Source organism: Solanum pennellii, chromosome 6 (assembly GCF_001406875.1).
Source record: "Solanum pennellii chromosome 6, SPENNV200".
In the NCBI taxonomy this organism is placed as follows: domain Eukaryota; kingdom Viridiplantae; phylum Streptophyta; class Magnoliopsida; order Solanales; family Solanaceae; genus Solanum; species Solanum pennellii.
The window spans coordinates 24,752,489-24,766,828 of NC_028642.1; positions in this window are offsets into that span (position 1 = coordinate 24,752,489).

Below are 14,340 nucleotides of genomic sequence, written 5' to 3' on the forward strand. Positions count from 1 at the left end.
TTAGTGCGATACTATCTAATAGTCTTGTGTCGATTGGTCGCGGGTGAAAACTAAGTCATATCTTGATGTGATGTCTAATATAAGGTAAAGGTAAGGTTTAGTAAATTATACACATGTAGCCGGATCAAGATCTGGGGTGAAAATCTATAGATGTCGGACCAAGGATTTAGAGATACATAACTTATCATTTGCATGTAATACACAAGGAGAGGATTGTTATTACTAGGAATATTTGGTATTGACAATCTTATTCTATATTCTCTGTGGGATCGACCCCGACTTATAGTTGGGTAAATATATTGCATGCGCTTGTTTATATTTCTTTTCAAGAAGTATATTTGAACTTTATCACGGGGCTTAGTGTAAATGAATGGTCATTTGGGCTCACTGACCTTTTCACAATGAGATGTGATTTGCTTAAGCTATCCCCTATCTTCCTTCCTCAATCCTTGGTCAAGTGACTCTAGGTCATCTTTTATTTCCCTTCATGGATTGCTTTGAAACTCAATTTATTTTCATCTCATGCTTTTATTTCACCACTTTTCTCATCTTTTTTTTCTTTTTCTTTTCCTTTTTTTGGAGGGTTTCTATTTCTCTGCAATACCATGGGTTGGCAAAACTTTTCCTGAACATCTTGACTTCTTCATTCCCTTCTCACCACACCCCAAACATAGGTTTTTAACCTATTTTGGATATTTACTTCTAACACATCTCAAAAAGGATTATAGGTAGTGGATAACGTAAGCTTTAGGTTTCATTAAAGTTTTTCGGAAGAAAATATAAGGCTCAAAGGGTGTTCAAAAGAGTTTCACACACTCAAAAGTAGGCTACAAAAGAGGTATATGTCAGAGTTGGTTCACACACTTAAGAATTACCTAAGATCATGTCAAGAGGATACCTTTCTAAATTAATAAGACAAACCGGGAAAATTCTAGGTTTATTAATGCAAGGTTCAAGGTAAGCTCATCACACAAGACAGAGACACTTAATTCAAAGAAGACCATACACTTTCTCTAGTGTGCAATGGTCATTGCAAAAGAATGATAATTGGCTAATCAAAACGATATGCAAAGAGTTCAGAAATTGCCTATGTAACTTCATTCATTCTTGTGTAGTCGCACATTCATGTTTGTTTGATTGAGGGAACTTTTCAAGTCATCAGTTTTGATCGAAATCGAGACTTAAATTTTGTACAAGAATAATTACTTTCAACACAAGAGGTGGCAAAATTTTCGAAAGTTAATTTTTCAGAAGGGTCAAAATTATTATGAAATTAGGACCCGAAAGAGAGCCATAAGCTCAAACATTTGTTTTTGGATCCATAAGCTGAAACATTTGTGAAAACAATTTTTAAAAATTAACTTGAACAGACAACCCAAACATATATCAAAACACAAAAATATTCAGCACAAAAAAAAACCAAGTTGGGTCTCACCTCACCATAACAAGCGCTTGTCCTCAAATGCAATTCATATGCTACGTGCAAGTAAATACAAAGTGATATGGAGAAGAGAGTAAGTAAAAAAATCTAGTTAAAGTTACTTTTCTGAATGTTGACGTGTTTTTCCCAATGGAGACATCAAGGGGTTTACTTATCATAGAAACTAATGTTGCTGCTCCTATCAAAATTCGTTTTGTCTCCATTGGTTCCTCTTCAGCAGTATGTGGTGTGTCCTCTGGGATGTCCCTTTTTGTCTGAGCCTTTGGCTCAATCTTAGTCACTTGTTCAGACATTACGACGGACTTCACCTACTCTACTTAAGTTTTCAATATTGTCATCGCATCCTTGAATGTGGTCATCTTATTGGTGGTTCTTTAGTTGTGTTCGTAAACTGTTTGTGTCGTATGGACTTCATCAAGATTGCTTTTGAGCAGTGTAACAACATTAGTCAGAGCAGTCTTGATCATTCCTGCAATCGAGGTTTCTAGGGCATTTATCTGACGATCAGAAGTCTGAGCAAGTTGTTCTATTATGTAAAGCATAGCTTGTGTGATCTGAACCTGAGGTGCGATGATAGAGGTAGGTTGATTTCTGATTGTAGTGGGGATCTACCATGTTGTATCAGTTAGATGGAACTTTGACATCGAGTCCTTTATTCTATTCTCCTCCTGATCCTCAAGGTGTTCTACGTCGATCCTTCTGATATTGGTGGATATTGTAGGAGTTATTTCCATGTCCTTTTGAGTTTCTCGAGGTACTTGATCTTGTTTTCATAATTTAATGATTTGTGCTTGGAAAGGAATTGAAGTTTTGCATTGTTTTAAGCACATGAGGATTTAAGAAGTTATTATCTCCCCAGATTGAGTTGAGTTTTGTCAATAATGCAGCCTAGGCAAGCAGCCTTTGCAGGAAGTAGGATCGAATGGTTTTGTGAGGTCATGATCGAGCTACTTACACTACAAAAAAAACCTTAAATAGCGGGGGTTAATTTTAAGGTTTGTGGGTGTTTAAAACCCTTGAATCCGGTATTGCGGTAGTTGTAAAAACTCACACAATAAGAGTTGTCGCAAGCAATTTGCGGCAGTTTTTCTTTGACCCCCACAATCAATTAGCGTGGCTTGCTTTGTGGAGGTCGACCACGCTAATTTGACATTAAATTTTTTTATATTATTTTTCAGTTAGAAATAGTGGGGATGTGAAACCTCCACAATTTTTGCAATTGCTTTTATTGAAAGATGCGGGCAATTATATACGCTCTAAATTCATTCAATATATTTTTATTCATATATAATTTTTAGAATCATTATTAAACCTATAAATCACTATCGAATCCAAAAAATGTCTCAAAGTCAAAAAAATAATATTCTTTAATGACATATTATAAATTCACAAAAATATGGCATTATCATTAGTCACTAAAATGATATTGTCAACATCAAATATCTTCATCAGAATCAAAAACTAAATCTGAACACAAAATATCTAATCCAACATTTTAACATCCCCTCTAATCGCACAATCTTCTCATCAAATTAATTAGCTAATAATATAGGAGGAATTGGTTCACTACAATGTAATCAACAATTGTAATGCCTAGGATGACTATCACCACCACATGATCTTCTTGTGTGCATAGGTGGAATTGGTTCACTAGCAGCATCACTTGGCTGCATAAAAAAATAAAGAATAAAATTAATCAAGTTATATGAGAAAATGCAAAATCCTTGACAAATATTGTGTTTCAAACTATACTTATCATCAGTTAATATATGTCAACAAAAATTGCATTAAAGAAAGGAGAAGCAATATACATATCAAATGAAAATAGAAATCTAAGAACATTACTTACAGTTGTTGTAGAAGAATATGTCGAACGAGAAGCAAAGAACCCCACAAATTGTCCTGGTATCATCCCTTCTATCATTAACATGTACTCCTTAAAGCATTCATCATTTGATTTTGAGAATTCATCATTTGATTGTTGTTCTATTGGCATTGGGACGAACATGAGCCTTCACTACTTCAAGCACTTGCACCACTAAAACGAGGTCATACTTGTTTAAAAACTTTACTGGAGACAACTCCTAATCTCAAACATCTAACCCTTCCAGAGTGCTCTTTTCCTAAAACCTTACCAACAACATCATTTGGTGAAATTTGAGACTCATCCATGGTACTTTGACTCAAAGTTAGCTCAATTTTTTCCTATACATACAAATTTAATGTCACAAATAAAAAAGCAGTAATATTGAAATCACCTTAGTAATGACAGAAAGAATTGAGTCTATATAACCTCTTTCAATTAATCAACTAGTTCACAACAATTGCCCTATCTTTTTTTTTATCTTGTTGAAATAGAACTAGAATTCATGAAAAACTTACACAGATTTGTTTTACAGCTTCATTAACATATACATAATCTTTATTTTTATGAGTTGCAATATATATTTGTGATCGTCCATGTCTTTGTCCTGTTTCATCCATCTACAAATAAAAAATCCAAATAAGAATAATTTACTACTCAAACATTAATACGTAATAAGTTAATTTACTAATCACCATTTCTGCCCTTCTCGTAGCATTCACTTTGGACCCACCTGTGTTTGGAAATGTTTGTTTTTTCTAATTTTCAATATAAGCTTGGTTACAAATTGTCTATGTTCCTTATTATGGCATAATGATGACCCTTACGTCATGACCGGGCGTAATTGACCCTTTGGGGTCTTGTACAAGCCCTTAACTATCATTAATTACATAATACATGAAAAGTAGTGAGGAATTTAAAACGTTCACCACATTCAGTAAAAAGGAAGTCTTCCATAAATACTTAAAGAATATCATCGTCACAAGCCAACTAAAGACCGACATAAAAATCGTAGGGACACGACCCTTTACATTGAAAGAAAGTACATAATAAGTCTTAATAATAAAACTAAGAAATATAGACTATGTCCTTGAATATATGAGGACATACCAAATCTTGAGAGAGTATATTTCCCAAGCTTCGCCTTCAAATCTACAAAATCCTCCAACCTATACTTACAGAGTATAGAAAATTATGGGGTTAGTACAAATAATGTATTTAGTATGGCATATGCAAAAACAGGCAAAAAGAGACATTTTAGAAAAAAATACATTTCACGCTAATTAAGTAAAACGTTCATGAATATAGAAGTAAAACAACATATGAATCATCATTTCACACTTAGATAAGAATTTCCATAATTTTTACAAAAACGACCAACTTACAGTAAACTATCAAATATTACAGTGAATCCTTTTTCACATTTGCATTGAACTAATCCCTATTCCAAAGGAGTGAACTTCCAAGGCCAAGCAAAGAGGAAGTGAACTCATTTCCGTAGGAGTTTCCCTAACTAAGGTTATCCCAATACTCACCAAGGTAGACATGAAGGAAATGCACATACACCTCCTTCAATACACACCAAAGCGATCCTCTAGAGTACCCATTTTGGCTTACTCACCTCGGGAGAACAAGCCACCACTCAATAACAAGACATTAAAAGAACTTCAAGCAACCCACCAAGACTCCCTTTCGGAAAGCCTAGTTAGTGCAATGGGTAGGTAGATTCCCATTCTACCACTTACCCTAAGTAGTACACTCTTTTAGAAGGCTTAACACCAAGACTCCCCTTTCAGAAGGTTTACTTAGTACAATGGATAGATAGCGTCTGATTCCACTTCCTACCCTAAGTAGTACGTTATTTTAGGAGACTTAGTTCATTCAATTCACATAAGACTCACCAAGACTCCCCTTTCGGAATGCCTACCTAGTGCAATGGACAAATAACGTCTCATTTCACTACCTACCATAAGTAGTACACTCTTTTAGAAGACTTAGCGTTTTCATTACTTTCGTGGGAGTTATCTTAACCAGTATAGACCATGGTATCTAGATATGGAATCCCGACATTAACCCCAATCGGATGAGGGATCCTCACTTGCCTAGTGTGAGGTCTTTCTCTTATCTTGTACATGGCTTGCCCAATAGCTATACCTATATGGGCGCATAGTTAAGGGATAAGGGGATCACTACTAAGTAACTCATTCTCTACTAACCAGAAGTACATTGAAATACAACATCTCAACTCACGAAGTGTAACCACCTCTTCTTCATATCCTCTCGATGCTAGGCATAACTCCTCATGGATTCTCAAAATTATAAACTATAGGTTAAGGATAACTAGTGAACACCACATCTCAACTCACGAATGGCATTAATCCTCCAACCTATCTTAGAAAGCTCTTAGGATGTAGTGATGTTGCTACTAAACACTTTATCTCAACTCACGAAGAGTGTTCATCCCAAAACTCCCTTGTTTTTTTTTACTTAACTTAGCTTCATTCATTCATTCAAGTGTGAGTGAGTGTGTACATGTGATCACACCTTGCACATAAGCATTATTTCATTTAGATTTAACTTCTATACATTCCTAGACCTTCATTCATCACATCACACACTAGCTTGCTCAACATAAACACTTACTTCAATTAGGCATAATCTAAGTAAGACATACAATTCAAGCTTTATAACATATGTCAACAAGAACTATCTTTATTATAACTTCATTTCACACATTTGGCCTTCAAATCCATACTCACAATACACACCAATTATATAAAAGTGCATCAAATAAACACCGCCACAAACAAGGTGGATCATACCTCTTAAAAGCAATTTATAATAAGAATTATACAATATAAGCAACTCACCATTTAACCAAGCCATCACCACCTATAAACAATTTCTCAATATTTCATCAAAATAAGGCCATTAAGGCAGTAGCTAAATAATAATAACAACACAAGGAAACCAAAGTTCATACCCTACACAAACATGTTCATTTAACTCATTTCTTAAGCTAAAAGTTTGAAATATGCATAAAATGAGTTCATTAGGTTTTTTTCATTAAAATTATCAATTAATTCTAGAAGAAACACATTTAAATCATTAAAACAATTTTACAAGAAGATCCATGCTTAGAATCAAAGATAGAAGAAAGTAGAGTTTGGAAACCTTTTTTCAAATATTTTAAAAAGGACTCCTTGAATGAAATAGGGTTCAAGGATGGATACCATAACTGAAATATCAGAAAACCCAATGATTTTGATGAAGAAACACGTCCAAACCAGCTCTCCTTGCTCTTCTTGAGACTTAGCTCCAATGGTGCGTTTGAGAGTGTTTGTTTTTAGAAGGAGAGTTTGAATATTGAAGTGAGGGGTCTTGTCTAGTTCTAGGACTTAAAACAAATACAATATAACTTAAAAACCCCAAAAAATATCATCCTAGGGTCCTAAAAGACTTGGGGTGATTTTACAAAACACCCCAAGCCTTGACAGTGAAATGTTGCAGCTTTTGGCAGGACCCAGTGACGGACCCAAGCAACGGGGAGTCAACTGAATGACAGCCCTTGCTGCATGGGCGTCGTTTTGGTCTGCAACTATCAAGTGCAGTATTGATCTCCCACTCCAAGTCTTTCCCTATGCTCCTAGATGACAGAGCGTCATATTGACTATGGCCAGTAGGTTGCTAAGCGTCACTTGAGAAGTGGTTTGGCAGCTTGGGTGCTAAGTCTTGGGTCCTCTTCTAGGACCCCTCGCGGGTCCTAGGTGGGGTATTACCCCAACATTAAACCCCTAAACATATTTCTCTAGGTCTTAGGAACATCCCACTTCAATTTCAAGCAAAACGAACACCTAAAACTCACTAAAATACATCAAGACACACAAGCACTTTCCAAGGCACATTTTGCGAACGTCATGGACGTTCCGAGACGTTTGACCTCCAAACATAACCAAACTTCACACACTGCCTAAGAAAATCAATATAACTCATTTAACAAACAGTTAACTCATGAAGTATTCAGCAATCTCTAGTTCACTGTAGTTCATTTTAGGGTGTTACAATTATTATATATGCCTATATGTGGCTTTTGTTGTAATGAAGTAAAGGCTATGCCCAAACTTTGTACTCATTCTATATGATTTAATATGACACGTATCTTATACTTTTTATGAATCTATATTATTATATAATGTATGTGATAAAAGTAGATGTGATCTTATGCATGTTAGGAGTCTGTTATTCTAATGTTGAATATGTTCTGGTCTTCTATGCTGTAATGTGGGTGTGTGACCTAGATTCCCTAGGTGTTCAATTTATGAGTTGATCATGACTTGAGAAGTACCTTGTATATGTTTATGATCCTTTGATTATGTTTTCCTAAATAGCTAGGTTGTTGCTCTTATGTGATCATGATGACCAATATGAACACACACACTAATGCATAATTATGAGTAGGATAGATTCATGGTGTCAATTGAATGAGTAGTTCTCATATGCACCCTTCTCTATTACTATGCATGCAAAGTATATCATCAGAGAATTATGAACATGTGTTTCAAGAGGTGTTTGTGTGAAGTCAGTCAAATATGAATGCACACACACATGAATGTATGAATTATGTGAAAGGACATTCTCACATAATATATGTTCTATCATGAAAGGACATTCTCATCTTAGAAACATTTGAGCTATATGATGTATGAGGGAGCAAGTCCTTGAAACCTACCTTATGAGCTAATGATAAATAAAGGCTTTAAGATATTAAAAAGGGAGTTTAAGCTTAGCACTAAGTGGATATGTACAATGAGGAAAATACCCCTCCGCTAATGGAATAGGTTGAGTCATACAAGTTATACTCATGAGATGGAAGCCTCTCTGCTAATACAATAGGTCGGGTTTCTAGAAGTAATATCACTATCCCTTAACTGCGTGCCCACATATGACATAGCTAGTGGTCCACCTAGATAACTATTATGTAGGTTCTACCTTGTCAAGTAGAACACCTTTTTTTTGGTGTGGGGTAATACGTCACCGAATCCTGTGTAGCTCACATGGTGTATGCCGGTTATGGATAAGCATCCCGCATGTAAAGAAATGAATTAGAATAAGAATATGAACTCTAATAGTAAATCCTTGAGAAGTTTACTTAGTATATGTAGGACTATGGACCCTTCCCATGCATTGCACTAGTGGACTTCAAGAAAGGATAGGATTGCAGCCTCTAATGAAATAAACATTTATGTGGATGTATGATTAGTATAAATGCATGTTAAAGTTGACTTAGATTATGTCAAGACATGAACTATAATTATACACGTGAATTACAGTTATGACTTCTAAATGAGTTTACTTAGTATGTGTGGGGTATGGGACTCCACGGGTACATTTCACAAGTAAGTTTGTGAAGGGGTTGTGAGGGTGCTTTACTTATGACATGAACTAAATGAGTTACAACTATGATGTAATGAATGAAAGAGTTCGTATGTGACCATTAATGAAGTATGTGATCTTATTTATAGTTATAAATGAAGCTGTTATGACTTGTTGAATATGATACGCCTAGTCTACGGTGGCTTCTTAGGAGCACTTGGTTTAAGTAGTATTTTGGGATTCTACCTACACATTGCACTAGTGTGACTTGGGGGTTGTCTTAGGTTATTTTAATTATGTGAATCTTATGTTTTATGATGTGTTTATGCCTTTATGAATATATATGGTTGTGTTGATGAAGAATATTTACGAAATACCATCTTGGGTTACCTTAAGGTGATACATTGTACTAAGTACCACTTCAGTGTTGCTTTAGGAAAGAAGTCAAGGTAAAAGAGAGGTAATGGTGTTGTATCTATGTGAACGTGCCTCAAAATGTGATAAGTGGTTTTATGTGATATTATTATTAGTACATGTCTATATGATGTAGGTGAACTATATTGGACTTACTGTATCAATGTTCATAAAGTTTAATAAATGACATGATGCATGATTCTAACTAAAAGTCCTCTTTAAATGCACGTTTTTGTATGGTTTTCATACTTAGTGCATTCTTGTACTAATACCATTCTTCTTCACATAAAGTGTAAGTGGTGATGGATTGAGGATGTCTTTTAAGTTAAGAGCTTTGATAAATCCCCAAAGTTTAAAGAAAGGGATCATTATGATTCAAGGATTGCATATGTCAAGATGATGTTGTTAAGGGATGTGTCCCTGTTTTACTCTATTGATGTTGAGTCTAAGATGGCAAAAGAGATTTATAGTCTAATGATGTACTTATTATATTTTACCACTAACTTTCTATGTCTATGCAATGAAAGATGTCTAAGGGTTTGTAGAAGAATTCCGATAGGTTAGGTACGTCGTGTTACTTCTAGGGGGTGCTCCACGGTCATGACACATATAGAGTTCACAACATGTTTTCAAACAACTTTTCTTTATATTGCACTTGATTTTGAATTGATTTATATTGAAATGAGTCAGTTATGTTGAGTTGAGTTGAGCTAGGTAAGTTCTTTCGTTTCTTTAAGATTATTTCTAGCTAATGTTGTTAAGCATTCAAACTCGCATACTCCAACATTCAATGTATTGATGTCAGTTAGCCTGCATCTTATAATGATGGAGACGTAGGTAATGAGGATCGGCATCCAACTCACTATAGATCCTATTGAGCACTCCAGAGTCAGTTGGTAAGCTTTATATTGCATTTGGAGAACATATTTTATTGATTTCTAGTTAATTCAATAGGATATTGTACGGTTTGTCCCAACATCCATCTCAATCATTTAGAGGCTTCATAGACATCTTTTATTGCTTATGTTAAAGGCTTGGGTTACAATGTTAGCCAAGTTGAATGTTTTAAATCTTTAAAAAAACATTCCCAACTATTTTAATATTTAGTTCAATTAAGTCCTTTGGTCATTAATTTATTGATTGTTGTCCTCCGTTGAGTTAAGTATGCAAGGCCAAGGGTCCATTCACGTGCAGGAATGGTCACTGAGTGTCGGTCACGTCCAGGGTATAGGCAAGGGGCGTTATAATCATGTTTATGCCTTTTATGACGATAGTTTCCATTATTCAACATGCTCTGTTTCCTACCGATTGCATCTTGACTATCAAAATTTATGGATACTGATGCCAAAGATTTGGTCCAAAAAGAAAACTTATGAAGAAATTCTGAAGTCTTCAACTTGTTCACCGGCCTTATCTGGAGCACCTAGCTTAGAGGTCATGGAAGAGCAAGCGATACATGTCTTTTTGTAAGATTTCCAAGAGACTGCTCCACCACCAAGAGTAATATATATCAACTCGTGGATTTTACTTCATTTGATCCCAATGGTCTAATTTGCATCACTATATCATTTCAATACTGTAGTATATTTGTATAATGCAATACATTTTTTGAGTATGTTGTAAATACCCTTAAATTATATTCATTGTCATCAGATGAGTTTTCTTGGGATTATTCGTTAACCGACTTAGTTTATTAATAGCACATGCTATATTTGATGACTTACGCTTTCTGATATACATCATACTTCCCAATGCTCTAGCATAATCCACTTGTAATTCACATTCACCTTCATTCTTTTGAAGTGCAAATCTCACATTATTGGAGCCTTGACAATACTAATATTCAAATATTTCAACTAGGCAAGTATCTTTTCAATGTTATGAGACCATGACAATGCTAAACATCTTGGAGTTCTAATGATTCTTATGGATAACATCACTTTAGCAACTCCATGATATTTCATATCAAAGTTGCTTTCTAGCATATGTTTAGTAGAATTTATGTCATTAATGTCTTACTGATGATCAACATATCACTAATATACAAACAAACAATGACCTTGTGATTTAGTGTAAATACATTTATCACTTCCATCATTCTTACATCCATTTACCAACATAGTTTTGCAAATTTCTTATCTCATTGTTTGGGTGCTTTTTCTACTCCAAAAAGTGACTTAAAAAGTTCACACATTTCTTTTCTTTACCAGGAACAACAAAACCTTTGGGATGTTCCATGTAAATTTCTCCCTCCTACTCTCTATTTATGAATATTATTCACATTCATTTGATGAATTTAGAGGTCATACACTACAGCTAATGCAATTTACGTCCAAATGAATATAATTTTACTAACTAACAAGTATGTTCCCACAAAATCAAAACCTTCTATTTTTCAATAACCTTTGATAAAAAGTCTTGCTTTGTATTTTTCAATAGTTCCATCGACTTCCATTTTCATTCTGAAGATTCACTTTGAACCCACACTTTTATTTTCTTGAAGAAAATCAATTAACTCCCAATATGGATGCTCAAGATTGAATCAATCTCACCATTGACACAATCTTTCCAAAAGGATGAGTCTACAGAAGACAGAATAAATATTACAAAATCATATTCGAAGGAAGATGTCCTTTTACATTTATTACACCTTTAGATCTCTTGGTTAAGTAAATTCTCCTCTTTTGTTTCCAATTTCTTTTAAACCCTTCACTAGACTACTCAAGTGTATTTTACTAACAGAGTTATTGGTCCTATTTTAATTAGGAACTTGGACATTTGTTATACAACCCCACACTATGAAATATTTCAATTTAATTTCGTTCCTTTCAATTTTTCATATGGATTAGATTGTGTCCTGAACAAATAAAACTTTTTCTTGCTTTTTTTATTAAAAGAAAACTTTTTGTTGTTCCATTTTGTTGTAAGGATAACTTCTCCACAAATTTTGTGGTATACCTTTACTTATAAGTAATGTAGTCATCATTTTCTCCAATGATCGATTTTCTCCATTTTGCAATTTCATTAGATTGAGCTGGATATGACATTTATTTGATGGATAAACCCATTTTCCAAACCCATTTCTGCAAAAGAAGATTTATGTTTTCCTATCTCTTTCCCAAGTGATTCTAAACCTCAAGATTATATTGTGTAGACATTTGTATTGCTTCATCCTTACCATTCAACAAACAAATATAATCATTTCTAATGCAATTTCCAATGAAAGTTACGCGATAACTTTTTCCCACCACGAGTTGGTGTTGACCTCATATCACAAATGTCAATGTAAATCTACTCTAAAGGATTAGAATATATTTCAACAGATTTATTAGAATTCTCAGCATACTTAGATTCCACACAAACTTAACATTTTTACTTATTACACTAAAAATTAGACAACTTTTAAGTTGATCAGTTTTCCTTACAAGGTTTTGTAATTGACATGCCCCAAGTGTTCATGTCACAAATAATTTGACTCCAGCAAGTAAGAAAAAAATTAAAATATTGAGTTTGAAAATCTCTCCATGAGGTAGCTTTTCCTCACAAATATTTTGTTCCATATTCTTACAATTTTGTTTGATACAAACACTGTTTAGATTCATCACCTTGTAAAATGTCCTATTCAAAAGGACATTCCATAACTTTTAGTTTGATTGTTATAGAACTACCCATTAAAAAGTTTCATCGGGTATAATAAAGGAAATATAGTCCAAATGTTTCTTTTACAAAATATGAAAAATGACTATTCATCAATATTCATATCTATGCAAATAGTTACACCTAATAGACATGTGTTTTCATTACAAATTACAACATTTGAAGTGACACCTTTTTCATAAAAGAACTCAATCATTTTGGATAAGAATACCCATAATTTGGTAGTTTCATACTAGTCATTCCATATACTAGTAAATGGGAACTCAACTACCACAATATCAAATATAATCCAACAATTTGTTGGTCTAACATCATATAAAAGTATCATCAAATTTCATATATTGTGATGCAAATTTAAATTAGACACTAGGTCTAATTTTATCTTTGTACTAAGAAAAGAACACCTAACATTTCAAATATGATCTCAAAAATATTTTTCAAGTATTTGAAAATAATTTTTTCACTTTTTTTTCTCATGCTATCAAAAAATTATAGTGCTTAAATTCCATTTATAAATTTTTACATCATGTCAAAGTTCATTCCATGGAGGCACAATATCACAAACTCTATGTGTATGGTATTTTTCCTCTCTAATAAGTAGACGTACCACTGAGTATTTAAAATACTAACAATAAAGACCTTTTTTTTTTTATAATTTGTTTCTATATAATAGTGAAGTTTATAGAAAATCAAAAGTATAACATGGATTTATTATGTGATGTTTTCATATGCTTCAAACCAATTTCATAATCTAATTTATCCAGAGTAGAAAACTACAAAAGTTTTTAATCTATAAAAATCAGGCAAAATCAAGTTTCATATGGAGTACTAAACTTCAAACGTTTTTTAGAGTCTCCATACATAATTGAACATATTCATATATTATCACATACATATGCTTTTCTTTTCAAATAGTCTTCCACCAATAACATTTTTACATACTATTTATCATACAAAAATGTGCATCTCTCATTCTATAAACTAAAATTTTTTAAAGACAACACTTCTTGCCAAGGAAAATTCATTTAAAAAACTATATGGTGTGCAAATATTTTTCCAAAGACATACATGATAAATATCAAAATTATTAACTTTTAGAAAATATTTTCCTCCTTAGATAAATAATAAGAAGGTTACCTGGTGTAATCTTTAACCGAAATACCACAAATTCTTTTAGAACATTCTCACTTTGAACTTTCTAAACAAAACACCGAATTATGGAGAAGTAATGCATTGATATTCTGCTTCCATGAATGTGTCTCTCAATTAGTAGAAAACAAGAAATAACAACACTAAAATAATATCATTAAGATGATTGTTCATCTTTTATTCCTACGATATTTGAACAAAACTTTGAATAACATGGTAAGAAATAACAAATTTTAAAGAGTATTTACAAACTTGAAAATTAAAACTAGTATATAAAATAGAATCTAAAACAAATTAGAAATAATATAGACATATTTTTCTCAAAGAATGAAAATTGAGCCAAGTTAATGCATAGTGTACCCCCTAAGGAAATTATTTCCGTCCAGTACCCAAGGTTAATGGAATATATCCTCTCTGGACAGAATGATCTCACTCATTGGTA